This window comes from Neoarius graeffei, chromosome 11 (genome assembly GCF_027579695.1).
Source record: "Neoarius graeffei isolate fNeoGra1 chromosome 11, fNeoGra1.pri, whole genome shotgun sequence".
Taxonomy (NCBI): domain Eukaryota; kingdom Metazoa; phylum Chordata; class Actinopteri; order Siluriformes; family Ariidae; genus Neoarius; species Neoarius graeffei.
Window position 1 is genome coordinate 25,679,159 of NC_083579.1, and position 27,469 is coordinate 25,706,627.

At 42.3% G+C, this 27,469-nt stretch overlaps 1 protein-coding gene across 3 annotated transcripts in view; it reads right to left on the reverse strand.

Moving 5' to 3' along the window:
* Positions 1–27,469, reverse strand: part of wdhd1 (WD repeat and HMG-box DNA binding protein 1) — a 166,196-nt gene that overhangs the window by 73,643 nt on the left and 65,084 nt on the right. The window lies entirely within an intron of this gene.

Consider the following 27,469-nt stretch of genomic DNA (forward strand, 5'->3'; position numbering starts at 1 on the left):
TTTACCTGGCCTTTGGCCAGGTTGGGGAGCGTGGAGTTTGAACATATTTCTATTTGAATTTCACCGTTCTGATGGTCTCCTTGCCGCAACCATCTTCGTCTACAAGATGCTATTTTCCCGCCAAAATGACGCTTCCGAACAGCACCGAACATCTCCGAAGATGCACGAAGACGACACACTCCTGCCACGGAGCGGAGCATGACGAAAACAAAGATGGCGGACCTCGTATCAAAAAGGTGCATTTTACGAACAATTTCTCCACAATTCTGGGTAAAATATGAGTAATAAAATTTGTTAATTTGTATCGAAAACGTACTGGCCCGCCCGGGCCACTGTTTGGCCAAATTTAGTGGCCCGAAAGACATAAAAAACACCGCCGGGCCATCGGGCAAGTGCTAATGTCGAGCCCTGCCTATTATGCAAATTCGGTTGAGACAACTCACCCCTAGCATTCCTGGGCAGAGAAGACAATAAGCCTAGCATACCTGCAGACAATGCATTCCTAGCATTCCTGGGCGGAGAAGACCACACATTCAGTGTAGACAACAGATCTCTAGCGTTCCTGCCTGCAAACACACTCCGTCATCCCAACGATCACACACCCCAGACTGAGACAGGTAGTACCAGTCCCAACTACGAACACTTGGAACTCTAGAACCGTACCCAGAAACCCATGCCAGATTGCCATACCATCTGTACCTTTATGCAATGATCGCTCTTTGGTAAACAAACTAGGCGAATTTCAAGCTGTGTTGTTAAATGAGAATGTTGAGGTAGCAGCCGTGTCTGAAACATGGTTCCACAATGACACTCCCCCTGATTTTCGGTCTGTTGACGGTTACAATGTGTTTTTGAAGTCAAGGCAGGATAGACGTGGTGGTCAGAGCCTAATCTAGGAATTTGAAAATAGGGGACAGAAAATATTAACATGGGTAAAAATATCCCTCATTTGTTCCAGTTAGTGGGGACAGAAAAATAAGTAATACATTGGTAGATATTTTCAAGAGTACATCTATAAAACAGAACAGTTTTATTAATCTTTACTTTTAGAATATCATTAACATAATACTAAATTGAACTTTCAACAAGAAAAATTAAACAAACAAATTACTCAAAAAAAAAAAAACCTAGCAATCATGTAGAATGTGTAAGATTACCAGGACTACAAAAATGCAGAAAAATAGGCTTTACTTATCCAAATGCACCTGTTGGTTCAAAAGTTAAAGTGCAGAGAACCTCACAGCACAACATGAAGTTACCTTAAAATATAATATAAATGCCTCAGCTTTCATGTAAGAAAAAAAAAACTATTAATACTAGTACTGTGTGCAGGCAGTCTCTCCTGAAGACTAAATTAAACAATAATTATAAACTAATAATATAAATGGCTCAGGCTTCATAGAAGAAAAAAAAACAACAATTTGAACAGAATCTCACAGTATGATGCTGAAGCTGACTAAACAATGGAAAATAAAATACCATTTTGGCAAAAATGTTGGCATCCATTAATTTCTTGTATTAAGTAAAAAAAAAAATAAAGTGCACACAGTCCTTCACTGTAAACATAACACACTTTCAGTAACAGAATTTAAGCCTATATAAACACTGACTCGCACATCATGCAATGTTGCCAGATACTGCTGACGTTTTCCAGCCTAAATATGTTCAAAACCCGCCAAAATGCACTTAAAACCGCCCAATCTGGCAACACTGCGCACATGCTGCTTCTCTTGAACGTATACACGGAAGTAAGGCGAAAGGTAGTTTGTCGACGTCACCGCAAGACGACGCCAATGATTGGATATAATAGTTCACAGAACTGTTTTACCCGCTAAATAAACCATTCGGAATACTTCAGTCCTTTCCGATATTTTCCGATTGGCGTGTAAACAACGCTATATTTACCACAGTGCTTGCTAGCGGGTGCTGACAAATTGATACGCACAAGATTCAGTAAAACGCGACTACATGCTCTCTACTTATAAATGCGCGACAAAATGAATTGATACGCGATATCACTCTCGCGCCCAAAAAGTGGATGTGCGACAGACAGATAAAAAAACGCGTATTATCGCGTATTACGCGCCCTAGATTAGGCTCTGGTGGTGCTGTTGCACTGTATGTCAGGGAAAGCATAGCAACACGTCAGCTCCCTATGATCAATGTACCAGATGAATTAGAATGTATATGGCTTATGTTACGGCCCAAGCACCTCCCTCGGAAGATCACATCCATCATTGCTTGTGTAGTGTACCTCAGTCACCATTAGAAGTCATGTTGAAAGAGCACTTGTTAGGTATGGTATGATATGCTTAGTAGGGCTGGGCGATATGGAGAAAAAAAAATCTCTCGATATATTTTTGCTATATCTCGATATACAATATATATCTCGATATCTATGCAGGAAAAACAACCCCCAAAAAACAGACACCAAATTCAGCAAGGTGTTTTTTTTTATTGAAGTGCAAACAGGTAGGCAGCCAAGTGCCTAGAGGTAGACAGTGCTTGTGCACCATTTTTAACATGAATTATCAAACCAAGGAAGTAGTATATTGCCTTATTTTAATTACAAACATAAAACCTGAGGGTAGGCAGTTCTTATAAAGTGCGTCTTAAACATTTAAGATAACAAAAAAAACACCCTCATTTCATAAATAATAATTTGACTTGTAGAAATAATACATATTGCCTTCCCTTTCCTTAAAAACAAAAAACTCAAACTCATCTCACTGCATTAACTCTCAGCCTGGCACACTCCTCGTACAAAAGTTTGTGGCGTACCTGTAAATGGTTGAACAGGTTCGTGGTGCTCGACGCTTTGGTTGCCACCAATTTCTTGCATTCCCGGCAGTAGACCTCCTTCTGTTGTTCGTCCGACGGTTTAAAACCAAAATATCTCCATATAATGGAGCCATTTGTCCTTTTTTTTTGGTACGAGTTCTGCCGCCTCTGGGCTTTCTGTGGGCGTCGCCATGTTGAATGAGTTAACACGCCGCCTACACGCGAGGGGAGGGGGTACAAACGCAAGAAGGAGGCGGGGTGGGCAGCACCATAGCACAGTGAAGGAAATTAAGCACAGTGGCGAAATCATTAATTTAGAGCATTATCTCGATATATACGATATGCCAAAATCTTTTTCGTGTTCATAAAACATATCGATATATCGCAAATCTCAATACATCGCCCACCCCTAATGCTTAGGACTAAGTATTACGATGTAGGATTTCTAATAATGGGAGACTTTAATCGAGTAGATGTATCCAATGTGCGTTCTGGCAATGGTCTTCGGCAGATTGTTAACATACCCACCAGAGCAAACGTTAGCCTTGACCCTATTATAACTAACCTTTTCGAATTCTACAACCCACCTGTTGCTTCCTCACCTCTGGGCGGTGGAGACCACAACCTTGTAGTGCTGACACCGAAGTACAACATGGTCAAGAAAACGGCCACAAAGCGCCAGGTAAGGCCGATGAAAGATTCCAGTATACAAACATTCGCCCAGTGGATTACCCAACACCAGTGGACTGAAGTAAGAGAAGTTCAGGGAACCCAAAACAAAACCTCTGCCTTCTACAGAACTTTGAACCAGGCAATAAAGACGTACTTTCCACTCAAGGTCATAAAAATTCACGCCCAAGACAAACTTTGGATATCATCATCGATCAAGTGCGCAATCAAGCGCCGACAGGGTGCATTCCAGGAACAAAACTCAAAGGGCAATCAAGCAGACCAGAAACCAGTTCTACAACAACAGAATCCAGAAGCTGAAGGAATGAAACCCCAGTGCATGGTTTCAGTTGCTTAAAGTCCTGACAGGCGCACAGAGAAAGGAGATGACAGTACGAGTATAAGATGTTGACCCGGAAAGCCACCGTGAAATCGCAAACGTCATCAACCAAACGTTTTCTGACATTACTCCATCTTTACCTCCACTGAACATTAATAAACTAAAAACATTTCTGCCATCTCCTGTTCCGCCCTCAGTCCAGCCTTGGGAGGTTTACAGGAAACTATTACTAGTTAAAACAAAGAAATCCCCTGGCCTAGACGGAATCAATGGCACGCTTCGGAGATAATTTGCTTAGGAGTTAAGCACGCCGATTGCCAACATTTTCAACTCCTCATTGCACGAACGTAAAGTACTGCAGGAATGGAAAGAGGCAGTAGTGGTACCTCTCCCTAAGACCCATTCACCAAGCATCGAACAGCTCTGTCCGGTTTCACTGACGTCCCTTGTTGCCAAGGTCTGCGAGAGTTTTATTGCTTCATGGGTCCTCCAGGACATACAGAACAGCATATCCCCCAGTCAATTCGGGTGCCTAAAAGGTCGGTCAAACACACACCGCCTTGTCAGCTTGGCCAATCAACTCTAAGATGGCAGACAGGCGAGGAACCTGCAGCACATGGGTTCTAACGGACTTTAGCAAAGCTTTTGACTGAGTCGATCATACTGCAGCAATAAATCATCTCCTGGAGCCAGGCATTTGACCAGAAATAGTTCCATGGATTGCCGACTTTCACACTGACCGGAGACAAAAAAACAAGGTACAACCCCGATTCCAAAAAAGTTGGGACAAAGTACAAATTGTAAATAAAAATGGAATGCAAGGATGTGGAAGTTTCAAAATTCCATATTTTATTCAGAATAGAACATAGATGACGTATCAAATGTTTAAACTTAGAAAATGTATCATTTAAAGAGAAAAATTAGGTGAGTTTAAATTTCATGACAACAACACATCTCAAAGTTGGGACAAGGCCATGTTTACCACTGTGAGACGTCCCCTTTTCTCTTTACAACAGTCTGTAAACGTCTGGGGACTGATGAGACAAGTTGCTCAAGTTTAGGGACAGGAACGTTAACCCATTCTTGTCTAATGTAGGATTCTAGTTGCTCAACTGTCTTGGGTCTTTTTTGTCGTATCTTCCGTTTTATGATACGCCAAATGTTTTCTATGGGTGAAAGAGCTGGACTGCAGTTCAGTACCCGGACCCTTCTTCTACGCAGCCATGATGCTGTAATTGATGCAGTCTGTGGTTTGGTACTGTCATGTTGGAAAATGCAAGGTCTTCCCTGAAAGAGACATCGTCTGGATGGGAGCATATGTTGCTCTAGAACCTGGATATACCTTTCAGCATTGATGGTGTCTTTCCAGATGTGTAAGCTGCCCATGCCACACGCACTAATGCAACCCCATACCATCAGAGATGCAGGCTTCTGAACTGAGCGCTGATAACAACTTGGGTCGTCCTTCTCCTCTTTAGTCCGAATGACACGGCATCCCTGATTGCCATAAAGAACTTCAAATTTTGATTCGTCTGACCACAGAACAGTTTTCCACTTTGCCATAGTCCATTTTAAATGAGCCTTGGCCCAGAGAAGACGTCTGCGCTTCTGGATCATGTTTAGATACGGCTTCTTCTTTGAACTATAGAGGTTTAGCTGGCAACGGCAGATGGCACGGTGAATTGTGTTCACAGATAATGTTCTCTGGAAATATTCCTGAGCCCATTTTGTGATTTCCAATACAGAAGCATGCCTGTATGTGATGCAGTGCCGTCTAAGGGCCCGAAGATCACGGGCATCCAGTATGGTTTTCCGACCTTGACCCTTACGCGCAGAGATTCTTCCAGATTCTCTGAATCTTTTGATGATATTATGCACTGTAGATGATATGTTCAAACTCTTTGCAATTTTACACTGTCGAACTCCTTTCTGATATTGCTCCACTATTTGTCGGCACAGAATTAGGAGGATTGGTGATCCTCTTCCCATCTTTACTTCTGAGAGCCACTGCCACTCCAAGATGCTCTTTTTATACCCAGTCATGTTAATGACCTATTGCCAATTGACCTAATGAGATGCAATTTTGTCCTCCAGCTGTTCCTTTTTTGTACCTTTAACTTTTCCAGCCTCTTATTGCCCCTGTCCCAACTTTTTTGAGATGTGTTGCTGTCATGAAATTTCAAAATGTCTCACTTTCGACATTTGATATGTTGTCTATGTTCTATTGTGAATACAATATCAGTTTTTGAGATTTGTAAATGATTGCATTCCGTTTTTATTTACAATTTGTACTTTGTCCCAACTTTTTTGGAATCGGGGTTGTACAAGGGGGCGTACTCTAACATAGAAACACTCATCTGTGGCCTAGCCAAGGGCACAAAGCTTGGTCCAATTGTCTTTGTCGCCCACATCAATGCGGTAGCAGACAACATGAGGTCTCAGTCATGGGCTTTTGTTGATGATCTGAATCTCATCGAGTCAAGGCTCATATTCGACCCACCCAAGCTTCAAGATGACCTCAATGACCTTACTACATGGACCACTAACAAGAGGAGACTCAACCCTGGCAAGTGTAAGGCCATGCACATCTGTTTTGCCCGCAACCCTCTACCACCTCCTCTCACCATTGACAGTCATGAGCTGGAAGCTGTCAGTGTTGCAAAGTGCCTAGGAGTGACATTCCAGGAAGACCTGAGATGGGAAGCACATGTTACTGAAATAACCAAGAAGGGGAATCAGAGGCTTTATCTCCTCTGCCAACTACGGCAATTTCATCTACCTGTACATGCCCTGGTGACTGTCTACACGTTTTGTACGTCCGGTCCTGGAGTACGCTACACCTCTGTGGCATCCAGGCTTAACGAAAGAAGAAGAAGATAGAAACGAAAGAAGATAGAAAACATCCAAGTGCGAGCGACAAAAATCATCCAAGGCAACAATTTTACCAGTTACTCTGTGGCTTGTGAAACTCTATATCTCCAAGAACTCGAAGATCGATGCGTCATCTTGTGTCTGAACTTTGTACAGTTCAGACTTACACAGCTTCTTGGCAAACACTGGTTACCTCGACTAAGGGGTGTGGTGAGCAGCAGGATCACAAGACAAAACAAAAAACTTGACCAATTGTCAGCACGCACCGCTCGTTATGCTAAAAGCCCACTACCCTACCTTGTTAAACTTTTAAATAATTCAACATAGTTAGACCCGCCTATTAGCATGTGTTTACTGAAGATTATTGTCACAGTACTCGTAGTTACCTAATTCAATGTGTAAATTTTACCTTTGGATATATACAATAATAAGTAGAGATGAAAGTGGAGCAAAGAAAAAAACCCTGAACTTTTGAAAGTCAAACTAAGATGGGGCAACGTCCCCCAAAAATAATTTAATAACATAACACACAAAACCCTGCATTCTAGTGCATTTTAGTACTTATTTTCACTAAAACAAGTTATAACTTTTAAGCCTTTTTCTTTCATGTACATTAATGATTAACATGTCAAAAATATCAAATTTAATTCCTCTAGTTAATGAGTAATTTTCAGGAGTGCATTTAGAAAACGCGGTGATTTTCCTGGCTACACAGTTCATTACTTTGAAAAAAAAAAATCAGACAGTTGAAGGTAAACTCAGCAAAATCCCAAAACAGTACTGTTAAAAAGTAAAGGTCTGTTAGAGTTTCTAAAGCTTTCAGGTTTCAATGTTGGGGACACTGAGCCTCGTTTATCAATCTTTTAGTAGAATTGTGCGTTTGCATAAGCTAAAGTGAGCTAAAAATTTCCAATTCATATTTATGCAAGTTGAAGCCAATTGTTTATATTAGTTCATCTTGTCTGTAAATTTAAACACACCAATGAATACCAAATTTCTCATATAAATCAGGGGCGTAGGGTGTGTGTGTGTGTGTGTGTGTGTGTGTGTATGTCACACACTGACTGGCAGCCTGAGTACATTACGTAACAAAAAAATAATTACCATTGCTAGTTTTAGGCAGCTTAGAAACCGGCTCTTCCATTATTGCTGTTTCTTCCACATTTTCTTGATGTGTTCTAGAAACGGCACTAAAACTTAGCTTCGAAGTCACAAAATGCAACTTTGATGGGAAAAAAAAAAATATATATATATATATATATATATATATATATATATATATATATATATATATATATATACACACACACACACACACACACACACAGTGGGGCAAAAAAGTATTTAGTCAGTCACCAATTGTGCAAGTTCTCCCACTTAAAAAGATGAGAGAGGCCTGTAATTTTCATCATAGGTATACCTCAACTATGAGAGACAAAATGAGAAAAAAAATCCAGAAAATCACATTGTCTGATTTTTAAAGAATTTATTTGCAAATTATGGTGGAAAATAAGTATTTGGTCAATAACAAAAGTTCATCTCAATACTTTGTTATATACCCTTTCTTGGCAATGACAGAGGTCAAACATTTTCTGTAAGTCTTCACAAGGTTTTCACACACTGTTGCTGGTATTTTGGCCCATTCCTCCATGCAGATCAAAGCAGTGATGTTTTGGGGCTGTCGCTGGGTAACACAGACTTTCAACTCCCTCCAAAGATTTTCTATGGGGTTGAGATCTGAAGACTGGCTAGGCCACTCCAGGACCTTGAAATGCTTCTTACGAAGCCACTCCTTCATTGCCCGGGTGGTGTGTTTGGGATCATTGTCATGCTGAAAGACCCAGCCACGTTTCATCTTCAATGCCCTTGCTGATGGAAGGAGGTTTTCACTCAAAATCTCACAATACATAGCCCCATTCATTCTTTCCTTTACACGGATCAGTCGTCCTGGTCCCTTTGCAGAAAAACAGCCCCAAAGCATGATGTTTCCACCCCCATGCTTCACAGTAGGTATGGTGTTCTTTGGATGCAACTCAGCATTCTTTCTCCTCCAAACACGACAAGTTGAGTTTTTACCAAAAAGTTCTATTTTGACCATATGACATTCTCCCAATCCTCTTCTGGATCATCCAAATGGTCTCTAGCAAACTTCAGATGGGCCTGGACATGTACTGGCTTAAGCAGGGGGACACGTCTGGCACTGCAGGATTTGAGTCCCTGGCAGCGTAGTGTGTTACTGATGGTAGCCTTTGTTACTTTGGTCCCAGCTCTCTGCAGGTCATTCACTAGGTCCCCCTGTGTGGTTCTGGGATTTTTGCTCACCATTCTTGTGATCATTTTGACCCCATGGGGTGAGATCTTGCGTGGAGCCCCAGATCGAGGGAAATGATCAGTGGTCTTGTATGTCTTCCATTTTCTAATAATTGCTCCCACAGTTGATTTCTTCACACCAAGCTGCTTACTTATTGCAGATTCAGTCTTCCCAGCCTGGTGCAGGTATACAATTTTGTTTCTGGTGTCCTTTGACGGCTCTTTGGTCTTGGCCATAGTGGAGTTTGGAATGTGACTGTTTGAGGTTGTGGACAGGTGTCTTTTATACTGATAACGAGTTCAAACAGGTGCCATTAATACAGGTAACAAGTGGAGGACAGAGGAGCCTTTTAAAGAAGTTACAGGTCTGTGAGAGCTAGAAATCTTGCTTGTTTGTAGGTGACCAAATACTTATTTTACCAAGGAATTTACCAATTAATTCATTAAAAATCCTGCAATGTGATTTCCTGGATTCTTTCCCCCATTCTGTCTCTCATAGTTGAAGTGTACCTATGATGAAAATTACAGGCCTCTCTCATCTTTTTAAGTGGGAGAACTTGCACAATTGGTGGCTGACTAAATACTTTTTTGCCCCACTGTGTATGTATATATATATATATATATAAAATAAATTGCTTACCTCTCTTCGCATCGAAAGAAGGAGGAAAGTTTTGCTTGTTTTGATATGGAGCATTATTAACACAAGAAAAAATACTTGTACCGGTAATTCGCAACTAAAAAGACTGCAGCTACACTGGCAGCTTGAACATGCTTTCTAGGGCGATTGTGTTGCGCTTGCGCAGAACGGTGTCAGTCCTGCGCGCCTTAGCACGTGCACCTGAAGGCGCGCGTGCCTAACGAGCTCCGGCACGCGCACTGTTAAAGAACACCTGTCTTTAATCAATGAACTATGGTGGGCTATTTAAGGACCGCGCCCATGCAAGGATGATGCGAAGTATTACGCCGCGTCTAGGAACGCAAAAAAATCCCAAAATAAATTTCTCCATTCGGAAAACCGGAGATTTTCAAGAGTTTTGTCAAATATCTGGATTTCCGGGTATTTCCGGAAGACTTTCATCCCTGAATAAGGTTTTTGAGTGACAGTTATTTTAAACAATTGTAAATGTTGATATATTGTAAATGTTTGATACATTGTCATCTTTACTTTTTGTACGTGTACAACTGCTGTATGGAACATGTAATTCAGCCCTTGGGCTACGAGTTGTTCTTAAGAATAAAACCCAGTTATTATTAAGATACAGCTTGCATCTTATATACACACAGTTGTGCAAGTGGGGGTGGAATCAGTGACTTGGAGCTTGGTCTTCTTGTTGATGATTAACAGTGGCAGCGGCAGGGGGCCCTAAAATTACTTATAAAAGTAACCCCTAAAGTTACAATTAGGAGTCCTTTGACTATTTACAAGGAAGAAAAGGAGAGAGTAGTGTGAATAAACACCCCGCTGCGCGCCTTTGTTTTCTCTTATTAAATCCCGCTGCGTTCACGAGGCATACAAGCAGTTTTGGGCACCCAAAAACTTGATGCTGCTCTAGAGCTACATGAATTCACTTGCTGCCCTGACCACTCACTGAAAATAAGTATGAAGAGGAGTTTCAAACAAATATCCATTGCAAACTTTTTGGGCTTGACAAAGGCACCCAAGTTGCTTGAGGATAACGAGGCAAGTTTTCAGTATAAATTTTTTAATAGCCCAAGTCAAATTTCGCAAACCAAGAAATGAATGACTGTTTACTCGCACTGAAGACTAAAGGAAAGACAGTTATTCGTGTTCTTGCTTTATAACACATTGCTGAGCAGGTATATAAATCTATTAGCTCTTTAATTCAACAAGGACACTGAAGACAAAATTTCTCACGTTTTGTGTGCGCGCGCGTGTGTGGGGGGGCAGATTCGTGGGGAAAAAAAAAAACACTAAAGGAATGTAGTTTTTTCAGTTTACCGATGCAGCCCCATGTGTCATTCATACATACTTCAATACACCAATATTACACTTTTGATTTGAAAAATGTGCAACAAACAGGAAAATAAATAAAAATTCATTTGCACCCGATCTGGGGTCACGACCAGTCATTACCAATCAATTGGATTTCCCAGGAGCTGACAGCGGTCCTTGAAGGATCAGGAATATTACTTTCACGGGCTTATTCCTCAGTTAAAACATTATTGCCGAGAGATGTGATCGGTTTTTAGGTATTATTACGCGTTTATTCAAATTTTCCAAGGCTATTTGACCTAATCATTGAAATATTTGACTAGCACCATGTGAAGTTTCGTCATGACAGGTGACATCAGTTTCACTCGGGAAGACGTCAGTGGGAATAATCTAGCCTTCTTGGATTGTGATGTACACATAAGACAAGACAGAAGCCTTAGCATCAAGGTCTACCAGAAAACCCCACACACAGACCAGTACCTACTCTTCAACTCACACCACCCACTGGAACACAAATTGGGGGTCATTAGGACCTTGCAACACAGGGCTCAGAACATTCCTACAATGGTAGAGGGAAAAGAGAAGGAGCAAAATCACATCAAGAAAGCACTTCAGAAGTGCGGGTATTCCAACTGGGCTTTCTTCAAGAGCAGAAAAAGGACCATAACGGGCAAGGAAGATACGTAACAGGAACAAATGCAAGAACATTGTCATTTCTTTACATTTCTGGTCTATCTGAGAAACTCAGGAGGATCTTCTACAAACACAACATTCCGGTACATTTCAGACCCAGTAACACCCTGAAGCAGAAACTGGTCCACCCTAAGGACAGAATAGCCAGGCACAAACAGGACAACGTTGTGTATGCAATTCAGTGCAGTGAGGAATGCACTGACTCGTATATTGGGGAAACAAAACAACCGCTTCACAGGCACATGGCTCAACACAGGAGAGCCAGTTCCTCAGGCCAGGACTCTGCTGTCTATCTTCATCTTAACAACAAAGGACACTCATTTCAGGATTGCAACGTACGCATTTTAGCCAGAGAGGATCGTTGGTATGAGTGAGGAGTTAAAGAAGCCATTTCTGTCAACCTGGAACAGCAATCACTGAACAGAGGTGGTGGTCTAAGACGCCATTTATCAGCCACCTGCAATGCAGTCCTTGGCACACTTCCCAGACAACTGAATGCACACCAAAACCCAGCTGTTTTCAGTGACTCACAGGAGGAGATTGAGAACCAACAACCCACTGATCACCCCAACGAGACTCTAGGCTGTTCACACCCAGCCCCCAGTGACCCACACCAACAGGATGACTCAATGACACCTTAGGATTGCTTTTCATCCATGATAGGAAAAATACCTGATACCTATTAGTCAGACAGAACTGAAGGAGCCTTGGGATGAGAGGTGAAATGTCTTCAAGAATTTTCAAGCAAGTCCAGTTGCTCTCTCTTACCACCCACAGTATTTTCTGGCACTAATGATTTTGGCAAGCTCTAATGCATTGTCAATTTCAACTAACCTAAGCAGTATTTTCAAAGTCAAAGTCTGTGTTGGAATGTGTGAAAAAGCATTACCTTACCCATTGTGCCAAACCGTTCTGATCACTTGAGGTGATTCTGTTCAGTCTTAGGAATGCATCAAGCACAAAAACTTAAATCTGCTCCACTGATTTGGACAATTAACTGGCCATCAAAAAATGTGTCCTATTGTATTGGGATAAAAAGTTGGCAATGGTAGGGGTACTCAATGAGAAGAGTAAAAAATTCCATTCCATTCCATTCAATGAGAAGAGTGAATACCCCTCCCACTGCCAACTCTTAACCCCATCAGGTCAAGTGATCAAAACAGTTCACCACAATGGGTAAGGTAATGTTTTTTCACACATTCTAACAGTTCTAAAACTGCTTTTTACAACAGCTTCATTTATCTTTTTTTTAAGTACAATAATGACATACATACATACTGTACATATTATTGTAGCTGAACTTGTGCTGAATACAAAGAAGTCATATGACTTTGAAAATACTGCTTAGATTTGTTGAAATTGATAAAAACATCAGAACATGACAAAATCAGAGTGCCAGAAAAAGTTGAAGAAGAAAAGAGAGCAAACAAGTGACGGCGCACATTTTATTTAGCTCCTCAAGCGTGCAAAGATTATGTATTACACCACACGCATATCAACTGATATGCTCATAAGAAATAGAGAGAACCTGACCTTCGGCTGGATCAAATTGAAGTTTACAAAAAAAAAAAAAAAAAGGCACCGCTCATCATCAGGTCTCGCAGTTCTCAAGACTGAATCGCTGTCCTGAATCATCCGAAGCGCCTCCTGAGCATCAGATCGCCGTGCCATCTCACAACAAGTTACACCTCCAAACAGGTGGCCTAAACTATGGCTGACATATTTTATCCTGTTTACGGTGGGCGTTCCCACCACAAAAGAGAAACCAATCAAAACTGAAACAGTGAAAGTGATCATCATGACGTTACCATGTGAATAGTTTTTTATGAACACGCAAGTGGGCGCTTAGCCCTCCGACTCCGGTGTGACGGAGTAAGGTGACAAGTTTTAGGTTTCATCTAATTTAGGTAATTTAAAATATATAATATTATTTGGCAGTGGGCACAGGAAATTGTAAAGTATAAAGTTTGTCAATATGTTTATCATGCTTATATGATAAAAACTCCAAAATATTAATCTAAATACATGACCTACTCATTCTAAACCTGCCAAGCTTCGCCTGCAAAGCTCTTGACCCCAGGGGGTTAAATCAAGGTGTTTACCACCATTTCATGGTGAACAGTTTCAACAGTACTTAAGGAAATCACATTTACAGAATATGACTTTATACAACACTTCGTACACTTCCGGTCCACTAACCTCTGCGTAAAAATCCCACTTCCCAGTCCAAAACCAATAGTAAAGTTCGCGACAATCAGCGGACACAGCAAACATTACTTTTCAGGAATATCATTTTTGATTTAAAAGGTGAAAGCTCATCAGATGAACATGAAAAAGGAGATGCCAATTTTACCAAAAGCATCTTTAACAGGAATGTACAATATACTGTATATCAATGTCAGCTAGCCAACATGCTACAAAGTGAGTATAGCTTCGACGGAAATTAATTCTGCTAGTGGAACAAAAATAAACAGAACATAACATTTGACCATACTGTGTCCGAAATGTCACTCGGTCAATATTCATTTTTACGGCCGAATCCCAACTGCACCTATATTGCTTAAATATTCTGTTGCATGCAAATTTCCCATGTGCGGAACACTCACACTGAGTGAAACTACTTGCTCAGCCTGCCCTTCCATCATCGTTCCGCTCAACTCCTTCTCATCTTCTACAAGTTCAGTTTGACACGCAGAACTCCCACAGGAGCTATTGTACATTTATCTTCTTGGCAACTAAAAATAACGAAGCGAGACGTTGCTTCTTTTCAACGTTTACTGAATTAAACAAGAGAATAAAATACAGCGTGTGCTTGCATAGTTGTCCAAGTATAACAAGATGGCCACACGCCAACCTCAAAAAAACCTTTACGCAAATCAAGTTACGTTCAACGTGGATCAATGCATCTTGAGTAATGAAGTCTATTTCAATGTATTTCCTAAACAAATGACTAGTAAACTGTCAATCTTAATGTTTATATCAATGAAATGTCAATTATATGTATTACTTAACTTACTAATCCTTTTAACTATTCTTTTAATAGTCTCTTCTAAGCAAATATAATTCTAAACAAAATAAATTCTCAACATCCTCCCCCCCATAAACTACTGTTTATGCAATTTCCAAAGGATACAAAAGCTGAATGGGCCTCTGCAGAACAGTTCCTGTGCTGGTGCGAACTGCACATGACCTCACAAGGCCAGCACGACCAGGAAACAGTTCCTCTATCTTCCCCAGTCTCCAGCTCTGCCTTGGGGTGTTATCCTCTCCAATGAGTGCAACATCTCCAACCTTCAGTGGAGAAGGCTGTGGGGTGTCGCAGTGATGGGCCGACTTCAAATCCAGTAAATATTCTCTTCGCCAGCGGGTCCAGAAGTTGGTCATAAGTCTTTGTCTGTAGCGCCACCTCCTGGTCATTTCCTCCTTGTTGGCTGTGGGATGATTAGTCTCAACTGGAAATGTCTTAAGAGGCAAGCAAGTCAGTCTCTGACCTACCAAGAAGTGTGCAGGTGTTAATGGCTCTGGCTCATCCACATCATTGTGCACATAAGTGAGCGGCCTTGAGTTTATTGTGGATTCAGCTTCAGTTAAAATGGTGCACATCTCTTCAAAGTTTAGTTTAGCTCTGCCAAGCACCTTTCTGAGAATAATTTTGACTGACCTTATAAGCCGTTCCCAGAATCCGCCCCACCAGGCTGCTCTTTCAGCAATGAACCACCAGGTGATGCCCTTCTCTGAGAAAAACTCCTGTAGCTGTGGATCTTTAATACCTCACCAGAGCTCCTTCAGATCCTGGTCAGCTCTCTTGAACGTCTTGGCATTATCTGAATAAATCACCTTGCACAATCCTCTTCTAAAGCCAGCAAGAAGTTCTCTGTGGACATATCCGAGACTAACTAATTGCACGGCTCTGGTTACAGCACAAGTGAACAGTGCTACATACGCCTTCGTCATGGAGCTCGGTGTCTTTATATAGAGTGGCCCTGCGAAGTCCACACCTGTAATTTCGAATGGCGGTGATTCTGTTATTCTGTCCCTTGGCAGCGGTGCAGTAGTCTGTTGTCCAGGCTTTGCCTTGAATTTCTTGCAGAATACACATTTGGACACAATCTTCTTCACTACCTATCGTGCCCTCAAAATCCAATGTTTCTCTCTTGTCTGCACTAAAGTGTCTTGTACACCGGCATGCATTATCTGCTCATGTTGATACTGCACCAACATCTCTGTATATCTGTGGCTGTTGGGCAAGATCCATGGGTGTTTTCCTCTGTAAGAGAGATCAGAATGCTGTAGCCTTCCTCCAACACTAAGCAAGTCGTCTTCATCCAGAAATGGTTTTAGTTCTCGTATTCTGGAGTCAGTGTTGGGGCATTTCCCTGCTTTCAGCAGATCAATTTCTGAACTGAAACTCTGGATCTGAATGACTGTGTTGCCAGTAGGGCGATTATATGGAGACTTTTATAATGACACACTGAGAACGAATAGCACTTTTATTTTGATACTTGTTCCTGCCATTTCTGCTTAGCAACGGTTGCTTCCTGCCTAGTTCCTATCAGTTAAAAACAGTTCCAGCAAACGTAAATTCTGATCGTGAGCGGCGCTAGAAGCAAAGTCGTAAGTAAAATTTGTTGTTAAGTTAATAAATGATAGATTAAGTTATGTTAAAAGTTGAAAGGGAAGATAATAAATAGTTTAAAAAGATCGTTTTCATTTATATGTATGTACAAGAATATTTAATTAAACTTTATGTGAAGCTGAGCCTAATGTTAAAACAGTCAAATTTTATTTTTTGTTACAGTTTTCACCCTGTCATGTAATGTAGGAAGCTTCAGTAAACAACGTCAATGTTAACTACATCACAGACTTCTTGTCATTGCATCAGGGTTTAACTGGCTGTATAGATAGTTTTCACTGATGTCACGGCATTCCGGGGAACGCCTTCCAGCCGCCATCTTGTGGGGCAAACAAAACGGACCATCGCCATTACCGGCTACCTCGGACGAATTTATGAAGTTATATAGTCAGTTTTCTAAAATAAAGATCAATGTCGGCAAAATCAAGCAAACAGAAGTATATAGATACATTAGACGACATCTCACGACAATGGTATGCAGCCAAACTGGCCTTGATTGGGGGAATTGACCCCTACGAAGTGGACAAAGATGCATTTTCAAGTGACTATGCAGGGCTGCCAAAGCCTGAAACTGCCAAAGCCTGCTCCAAAGCCTGAAACTGACTTCATCAAACTTTAAAGGCTGTCTGATATATACAACTTCATATATTCACAGCGTGCCTTTTGTCGGATGCCGCCTTCTTCACGGCTGAATCGCGCAGATCCGAATTTTTTTTTTTTTTGGGGGGGGGGGGGGGGGGGCGCGTTGGAGTGTCTGATTATAATTTCAAAGTAAATTCTGTATTAAAATTACTAAATAAGCAAATCCGTTACAGTCCATGAAACAGGAAGTATAAGGATGAGAAAAAAACAGTTTAAATCGGAAAGCTGCGCACATTTGCGCAGCCCGAGCAGTGTGCAGGACTGTGCAAATGTGCGCAGCTTTCCGATTTAAACTGTTTTTTTTCTCTCATCCTTATACTTCCTGTTTCATGGACTGTAATGGATTTGCTTATTTAGTAATTTTAATACAGAATTTACTTTTAAATTATAATCAGACACTCCAACGCCCCCCTAAAAAAAAAAAAAAAAAAAAAATCAGATCTGCACGATTCAGGCAGCATCCGCCAAAAGCCGCGCTGTTTGCATCCCAAACACAAATCAAATCATACAGAATAGACCTAAAATGTTTTTCAAAAATGACCCTTGCGTGAGTGAAGTGACAAGTTTCAAATAGAAACGTGACAAACGAGCAATATTAAGTGTACATTACAATGTAAATGTACACTCAGCGGTTCCAGTTAGGCATTCTCCAGAGATTGTTCACATGATGTTTTGGTTTCCAAAAACAAACAAACACAATTGATTGTTTATTTAAACAACTTACCACTTATAAAATGATCGGAGCAGACTTTGCTGTGTTTGGAAGGCTGATAATCCTTGCGGTTGATTCTCGCAAGCCATAGATTTCTCCTTTGTATGCCGAGTTTCTTTGTTTGCTCGCCTTCATGCTCCCGTACAGTGGGAATTCCATAAAAGCTCCGCTTGACTTCATCATTTGACCTATTATGACAGCCGTGAATACAACAGGTGTGCACCACTGCTAGCTTTAAATAGCCTGCTTGGGTTCTTTTGAAGACTTTGTACTCGCGCGTTACAATGTGTGCTCAGTCACCCGTACGGTAAGCTTGACCCGCAAGATGGCCGCCACTAGGGAATCCCCGACTCTGTGACGTCATGTGAAAACTATCTATAGCTACAGTTGCTACACTGCAGTAAGGACAGCACAGTGAAAAGACTGAGAAGTTAGCATTGAGCATTGAGTCAAGATGAAAACTAGATCTAAGTCCATAGAAAGTGGAAGCAGTTTTCATTCATCTGCCTCATCAACTAGTGCTCTACTTCGTGCACAAGCAAAAGCAGCAGCTGCTAAAGTGCGTGCTGAATATGCTGAGCAAGAAGCCAAAGCTAAGATAGAAAAAGTCAAAAAAGAGACTGAGATTGAAACACTCGTCATGTGCCGTGAAGCAGCAGCAGCTGAAGCCGAAGTAGCTGTCTGGGAGTCAGCTGTTACAAGGAACAATTATATTGTGCTGGATGAAGCAAATTCAACAGAACAAAGCAAACTTGAACAAACAAGTGAATATATCCAAACTCACTTCCATTCCACCAACTGTTCAACGAACAGCCATGAAGGCTAGTCCTCAGCCAACTCAGTCAACTACACATGCCACTCTCAGTTATAGCTCAAACAACTCCTTTGCTTCATACCATCAGCTGCCTGTTTTTTCATGTGACAACACAAATTATGTGGATTTCGCAGATGATGGCTTAGACTATGCTTATGTTCCACCAGCAGCCAAAGAGTCAATCAGTCAGAATCCATTTACCAGAGAGGGGGCTCGGGTAATTCCCAAGACTCTCACCTCACAGATGACTGACCTGAATGTTGCGGCTCCAGCCTTCAACCCTCAGCCAAAAAATACTCAAAGTATGCCTGCAACTGAATACCTGGCACAATATTTAGCTTGACGTGACCTAGTGAACACAAGTTTGTATGAGTTTGATGATAAACCTGAAAATTATCGTGCTTGGCTGTCATCATACAAAAATGCCACTCAAGGACTTGGTCTCACAGCCACTGAGGAATTGGACATAATGACGGGATGGCTTGGAAAAGAATCCAGCAACCAGGTGAAACGTCTCCGTGCATTGCACATAGCAAGTCCACAAATAGCACTTGTGAAAGCCTGGGAACGTCTTCAGGAGTGTTATGCAGCACCAGAGGTGATTGAAAAGGCCCTCTTTACCCAACTTGATGAATTTCCCAGAGCTTCAGCCAAGGAAAATCTGAAGCTGCGAGAGCTGGCTGACCTGCTGATGGAAGTGCAGTGTGCTAAGGAAGATGGCTACTTACCAGGCCTGTCCTACCTGGATACGACGTGCAGCATTGAACCTATAGTAACCAAGCTGCCTTATGGACTCCAGGAAAAATGGATCTCAGCCAATTCTAAGTATAAAGAAGCAAATGGAGAACAGTTCCCACCGTTTGATTACTTCACCAAATTCATATGTTATGAGGCCAAGAAAATAAATGACCCCAGCTTTGCCTTTTTAAATGCCACCACTACATCATCTGTCAGAGCGGAAAGTGCCTATCCTAAAACCATCAAGAAACCCATTGCTGTTCATAAGATTAATGTCGCCCCCGCAGAGTCAAACGCCTCCAGTGATCCGAGCAAGATCTGCCCGATACATGCAAAACCCCACCCACTGAAGAAGTGCAAAGCCTTCAGAGCCGAAACTCTTGACGACAGAAAAGTCTTTCTGAAAGAAAATGGCATCTGCTTTAAATGCTGTAGCTCAACCAACCATATGGCAAAGGATTGCACTACAACAGTGAAATGTTCTGAGTGTGATAGCACCCAACATGTCTCAGCTATGCATCCAGGACCAGCACCACAAACCACGGTTCCTCTGACCTCACCACAGCATGGCGGGGAGGAAGAAGAGGTAAACACCACCAGTGAAATCAGCTCAAGCTGCACGGCAGTATGTGGTACAGGACAAGTCGGACGGTCATGCTCCAAGATATGCCTAGCAAGGGTGTACCAGAAAGACCACCGAGATGAAGCCATCAAGGCCTACATTGTGTTAGATGACCAAAGCAACCGGTCGTTGGCCAAGTCCAGTTTCTTTGACAAGTTCAACATTCACACTGAGCCATATCCTTACCAACTGAGAACATGTTCCAGTATAATGGAAACTTTCGGCAGAAGGGCATCAGATTTTATTGTGGAGTCCCTCAATGGGAAGGGTACAATTCCCCTACCACCACTCACTGAGTGTAATGATTTACCTGACAATCGGTCTGAAATTCCCACACCAAATGCTGCTCGTCATCAGCCTCACCTGTTAAAGGTAGCAGAACACATCCCAGAGCTGGACCCCACAGCTGAGATCCTCCTGCTGCTAGGGAGAGACGCAATCAGAGCACACAAAGTATGGGAACAAATAAATGGCCTTGTCAATGCACCCTTTGCGCAACGCCTTGACTTGGGCTGGGTGCTGGTCGGAGAAGTCTGTCTAGGGAACACACACAAGCCAAATGTTAGTGCCTTCCGGACGACCATGGTTGACTGTCATCGGCCCTCATTCTTCCAGCCATGCACAAGCCTTTTGTACATTAAAGAGGAACTTCATGGCAAAGCGCCTAGAAACAGTGTCTTACCGCCTAGGGCTAAGGAAGGCAGGCTGGGTCAAAATGTGTTTGACCGCACCGAACAGGACAATAAGCTGGTACCTTCAATCGAAGATGATACTTTCATAAAAATGAGGGAGCAGGATGGGCTCCTGATTAATAATCAGAACCAGGAGAACCGAGAGACTCTCCCGGAGTCGTCTCAGGCTTCACTTCCTGATGGTTTACCTCCCACTCTGGAGCGAAGCCTACAAGAACTTGCTCAGGGACTCAATGATTCCGGAGAAGGGAATAAGATGGCGATGTTTGCTCCAGAGATAAACAATATTTTACTGGATGTCTCGGTTCAGTGGAAGGAGTTTTCTGAGGTAAGAAGCTCAGTCTCCTTCAGCTGAATGACCAGCTGACGGTTCTGATGTGCAGACTGGAGGAGATGGTGTTCCAAGTCATGCCCGAGCAGATCGATCGGTTCAAGAATCACTGCCAAGCTCACTCCGAAGCCAGAGCTGCTAAACTGGAAACTGTGAAAGAAAAGCAAGCTGTAGAAGAAAACGACACAGATGACTTTGAGGAGAACATTAAACCCAAGAAACGAAAATTGAAAGGAGGCGCTGAGGTGAAGATGAACAAGAAGTAGAGAAAAGAAGACATTTGGTCTAAGGGCAAAAATACAAAATCCAGCGTACCATCAGTAGATGAGAGAGAGAAAGCGAGGAAGCAGGAGCAGAACCTTGATGGCATGTTGAGGAAATTTCACAAAGAGAAGCTTAAGGAGCTCCATCTGTTCAATAGGAAGAGGAAGGAATCGCGTCCAGCAGGTCACTACAACTCAAGCGGCCAGACCAGGGCCGTCTCAGCTGATCCACTGATGACGCTCGTTGGTGTTGGTGACCTTCACCAAGCAGTGGAGACAAGTACAAGCCTTATCCAACTTGTTCTGGAGCCGTTGGAGACAAATGTACCTGTCAACCTTACAAAGCCGCAAGAAATGGACAAGGCTCCACCAGAACCTGCAAGAAGGTGACATTGTCTTCCTCAAAGATAACCAAGCTGCCTGCAACAACTGGCCTTTGGCAGTATTCACAAAGGCTATTCCAGGAACGGATGGAAAAGTCCATAAGGTGGAATTAAAGACAGCAAACCAAGGACAACCAAAGACTTACCTTAGACCAGTGACAGATACTGTTTTGCTTCTTAGTAAAGACTGATGTTTCAGTTGTAGTTCTTAGTTGATATTAGGGTTCATGATAGTGTAGTGACCTCACAGTGGTCAGGCGGGGAGTGTGTTGCCAGTAGGGCGATATATATGGAGACTTTTATAATGACACACTGAGAACGAATAGCACTTTTATTTTGATACTTGTTCCTGCCATTTCTGCTTAGCAACGGTTGCTTCCTGCCTAGTTCCTATCAGTTAAAGCAACTGCACTGTAAGCTCTCTCACTTGAGTCACAGAATACATGTAGCCTTAACTCTTGACTGTTCTGATGTGGCATGTGTGTTTGGTACCACCGTGGGATTGACACCTGGTGCAGTTGAGGGAGCTCAGAACACCACTGCTGCCATTTCTTCGTCAAATCAGGTGGCAGCTCCTCGTCCCACTTAAGCCCTCTCTCCCACATCTCCTGGAACAAGCATTTTATCCTTATTGTGAAAGGAGTCAAGAATCCTAAAGGGTCAAAAATGCGGGCAGAAGACTGCAGGACACTTCGTTTTGTGTTTTCTCTCTCTTTCAGAATATCAAGCAGCCCCCTGAGGTCGAACACAAAATCGTCAGTGACTGGTCTCCACACCAAGCCCAGCACCTTGAGCACGGACCCGTGTGGTTCTGAATGTGCAGTGCAATCCATTGAGCTCTCCTGCCATTTTTCCTTGAGCTCCTGAGAGTTTGTCATCCATTTACATAGCTCCATGCCTGCTTCAGACAAATGTTTTTGGCTGTGCTTGTCACTGCGTATGCCTCCGTCACCTCACTCACACTAGCAATAAAGTCATCTACATAGAGTGAGGAGCTGATGATTTCTACCACCCTTGGGTGTTCTAACTCATACCGTCTCAAGTGCTTCCTAATGGTGGCTGCGAGCAGGAATGGGCTTGATGAAGCTCCGAACACCACCCTAGTCATTCTGAGCACGCGCAGCTTCAGGTCTTTCTCCTGCGTAGGTGGACCTGTGAACCACAGAAATCTTACAGCGTCCCGGTCTCTTTCTGAAAGTGAAATCTGCAGAAATGCTTTCTTAATGTCTGCCATATAAGCAACTTTATGCAGTCTAAATTTGATCAAAACACTCATCAGATCTGGATTCAAATTGGGACCCGTTAGGAGACAGTCATTTAGTGAGGGACTTCTATCTTCGTGTGATGAAGCATCAAAGACAACCCGCAGTTTTGTTGTTGCCTTATCCTCCCTCAATACCGCGTGATGGGGTAAGTAATATGTTTGAGTGCCTTGTGGTGATGCATGCTCCATTGGCACATCCTCAGCCATTCCTTGCTTTAAGTAGTCTTCCACGACGTCATTGTATCAGCTATAGTGTGTGACATCTTTGCTTAGTTTCTTTTTCAGACCCTCAAGTCTCTTTTTTGCAATGCAGTAATTGTCTTGAAGTGGAGGATGATTGTCGCCATGGCAACTCCACTTGGTAACGCCCATCCTTGAGAATGGAGGTTTCTTCGAACCACTGCAATGCTTCCACATTCTCTGGGCTCTCAGGCTTCTCACTTGTGATGCCCAGAGACTCGAGCTCCCAGAATGCATGCAGCTGTTTATCAATCTGTGCATCCTCGCTGAGCAGTACGTGCATGCACGTCGTCTCTGTCATGATAGACACTGCTACTGGGCCTTGCACTGCCCATCCGAAAGTGCTCTCCAGTGCCACTAGGCTCTTTGTCAATCTTTCTACTCGGCCTGATACTATCTGCCAGTAATAATCAGACCCAATTAGCACAGACAGTTCAGCTTTGTCATCTCCAGCACAGTCTGCTAGTTGAAGACCTCTCCTTTTCATCTCTTTCTGTATAGGTTCACCAGGAACTTTCCCCAGCACTGTGCACACGTTGGGGGTGACAACTGCCTCTATTTCAATTCTCTGCTGCTTATTCCACACATTCTCCAAGCTGAGCTTCACTATGTTGCGACTCACCGTTGTTGGAGCAGAGGAGCCAAACGTGTGAAGAGTAAGTGCCCCTTGTCTAGTGACAGGTAGCTCCAGCTCCTTCACCACATTCTCATGCACAAAACTCCCCTGACTACCTCCATCTAACAGGCCGCGGACCATCTTCCTGCTCGTGGGCCCTACGACCCATGCCTTGGCGGTTTGTAGCAGCACAGTGTTCTCAATGTCAGATTTGTCTTTCTCTACTCGGGGAATTACTGAGGAAGCAACAGTGTTCATGTTGGCTGACGCAGCAGGTGGGGATGGCTCATTTTTCTCACAAATGGCTGCATGATGCCTGCCTCCACATGTGGCACATGACATGCCCCTCAACCTGGCGATTGTGTTTGGACCCCAGACACACAAAGCACCTGCCAAGCTTCTTCAGCTTTTCTTTGTGTGCTGACACTGTGTGGTCTGGGCAATTCTCAGATTTGTGTTCAGCGTTATCACAGAACAAGCAGTTTTGAATTTTCTGATCAGCGACGTGTAGCGCAGCTGCAGAGCTCATGTTTGGTTTCTTTACATCACTGGCTGAATATGATTTGCTGCATGTTTTGTTAGTGGTCTGGTTTTCTTTCTGGTTATATGATTTCATCATTTGTAAAAGTTCTCTCACAGGTCTGAACCTCTTTCTGTAGGAATTTAAGCACTTTGGGCACATTCCACTCCATCATCTCCTCTTTCATGACTGTATTCAAGAGCCATGTCATCTGGCATCATCTGGAGTAGTATTGGGCATAACATACCACCATAGGTCTCTGATACCACTCCCAATGACTCTAGGCTTCTGATCTGAATTTCACATTCATCATATAACTGCCGTAATGCACTGACATCAGAGGATTTCTTTACAGGAGTGAGATTCAGAAGCTTGGACATGTGAGCATTTATAATGAGATCTTTCCTTCCAAATCTTTTTTGGAGTATACCAACTGCAGCATCATAATTAGTGTCTGTCAGTACGAGTTCTGCTACTGCCTTTGCAGCTGTTCCAGTAAGATACGTTTTCAGTTAGGTAAACTTTTCTCTTTTGCAAAAGTGCACTGTTGGTATAAATAGCAGTCTCATACTGGTTCCAAAATTCCTGCCATACACTTACATCTCCATTAAACTTCACTATTTGTAGCTTAGGCAGTCTCACTGTCTGTCTGTTTGTGCTAGCATCACTTGTCCGAGCAGACTGAGTGTTACTCACAGTTTCACCTTCTTTAATCACTCAGTGAGCTTGTGTTTTCATCTCAAATGACGCAGTCTCTGTATTCCTCCGCTTGTTCAATCTCAGCCTCCACGTCTTCTAGTAGAGTATGTTCCTCCATTATACTGTCCAGCTCTCAAGCTGTCCTCCTCTGCTGACAACACTGTTAACATTTCCCGCACACGGTTGATATCCCTCTCTTCCTTTAGCATGGTCGATCTGGTTTAGCAGTCTCGTTGTGGAGCTTCTTATTGACCAACGCTTTTTTTTTTCGTCCTTTCCAATTGTTCCACACCGGCCGATCTCTCTTCATTATCTTCGTCATCCATCATGTTCTGTTTCCCGGGTTCTCGGCACCAAAAATATTGTACATTTATCTTCTTGGCGACTAAAAATAAAGTGAGACGTTGCTTCTTTTCAACGTTTACTGAATTAAACAAGAGAACAAAATACAGCGTGTGCTTGCATAGTTGTCCAAGTATAACAAGATGGCCGCACGCCAACCTCAAAAAAAACCTTTACGCAAATCAAGTTACGTTCAACGTGGATCAATGCATCTTGGGTAATGAAGTCTATTTCAATGTATTTCCTAAACAAATGACTAATAAACTGTCAGTCAATCTTAATGTTTATATCAGTGGTTGCGTTAGACTTTTTCATTGTCCGTCATTTTGACGGACAGGGTCGTAAAAATTCCGTCATTGTCCATTATTATCTGTCATTTTATTTTAAACTTTTAAATGACAATGTATATAGGCTATAAATGCTATATATTTAATAACTTGTGCTTTCATGGACTCATTTTCATTTAAAAATTAATTCACAGAACAAGCTTGTATTATTTAATGATTTATTTATGTATTTATGATGCAAAAAGATGAACAGAGATTCTGACGTTCGGTCACTTGTGAACCCATTTTCCCTCCGCTAAAAACATTGCGGCTGTTGTGCCTTAACGGGCATATGAACAATGTTATTTTACAACGTAGCAAGACAATTGCAGTTAAAATATGAACAGTCCACTACAACGATTTAAGTGACAATCTAATTTGACCTGTTTGCGTGAGCTCAAACCTTCCTTCTCGCCCGCATGGATTTAAATTGGGAGCTCGCTTGTGCATAATCAAAGTCGTCAATGGAGACTGCTGCCGAGGCAATTGTCATTAAATTTTGCGCCTTTGCCTCGGACAGACGACTTCTCATTGACGTTTTAATTTTATTCTGAAGGCTGAACCCGCGCTCTGCTGCGACACTGGAATAACCAGCGCCACTTCAGCCAAAGTTCTGAAGTCGGGAAACATTTCTCCCAGGGAAGTGATCAGAAGCCGGCAAGAGCCTCTGAAAGTTGGATTTCCCGACCCTGCTAGTACTCTCTTCATAGGGAGGAAATCCTGCAGCATGCGGTCTTTCTGCACCAGTGGTGCAGCTGCACCCCGCGTCTCGGCTCGGCGGAGCCTGGAACCTGACACGGAAGGTCTTAAATAAAACAAAGTTATGTTTAAATGTTAGTTTGTCTACCCGTGCTCTCATTAAAATGATAGTTTAGCAGATATTCGAGCAGTGATGTTCCTAAGCTTCCTAAGCTTGCTGGAGAAGAATACAATAAATCGACATTTGTTTCATTTTAAAAACAAAACAACTAGCCTAAATGAGCGCTATTGCATTAAGACGTACAGGCAGGGAAACGACACAAACAACCCAATGCATCTCTTTTTTTAATAGCAAAAATGACGTGTCTTCTGCAGAGAAGGGAAACATTAATACATCTCACTGTGCGAGTGGTTAGAAAAGTCAGAGCGCGGTCAGGAGCGCGATGGGGGGAACAGCCTTGCGCAGTGGCTACAATGTATACATGAGTAGCCTATGCACTGAACATCAAGACTGCCGCAACGTCGGCTCAGATTGAAAGTGACGGCAGTGAAGACTATGTATACTGTATGTAAGAAAACTCTGCCACAACTTGCCAATCATTTCAATTATATGTTTGATTATGTTTTATTATTGTTATTATTAGGCTATTATTGTTATTGGTAATGGTAACGGTAAACATCCGTCAAAATGACCGACGGCCTTCAGATTTTTCCGTCATAGCTAAAAAAAATCCGTCAATGACGGACAATTGTCGGTTAACGCGACCTATGGTTTATATCAACGAAATGTCAATTATATGTATTACTAACTTAATAATCCTTTTAACTATTCTTTTAATAGTCTCTTCTAAGCAAATATAATTCTAAACAAAAATTCTCAACAGGAGCAGTTACCTATGCTCCAATTCTAATCCTGGGTGATCTTCTACAGCATAAAAATTGTTGACCAAGTATTATTTGGTCATCCTTCTGTAATACTATGGAAGCATATTGCTGCCACGCCAGAAAAAAAAATGATCACATAACAACATGAAAAACATTGTTGTAACAAACTGTTCACATTATTACGTGAAAGGTTTCATGTTATAACTTTAAACTCATGTTTGAACCTATGGTTTGAATGAGGTGTGCGGAGAATAAACTGGGTAATACGGCTCATTTACATGATTTAATCAAGTTCTATTTCATGCTTGGGTTGAGACATGGCAAGATTCTGCTGCTACTGAATACGGTGGATGATAATGTAACTCATCAAAAGAGTGGCATGGCCTGGAAACCAAGTTGTTAGACAGTAAAATGTTCAGGACAAACATGA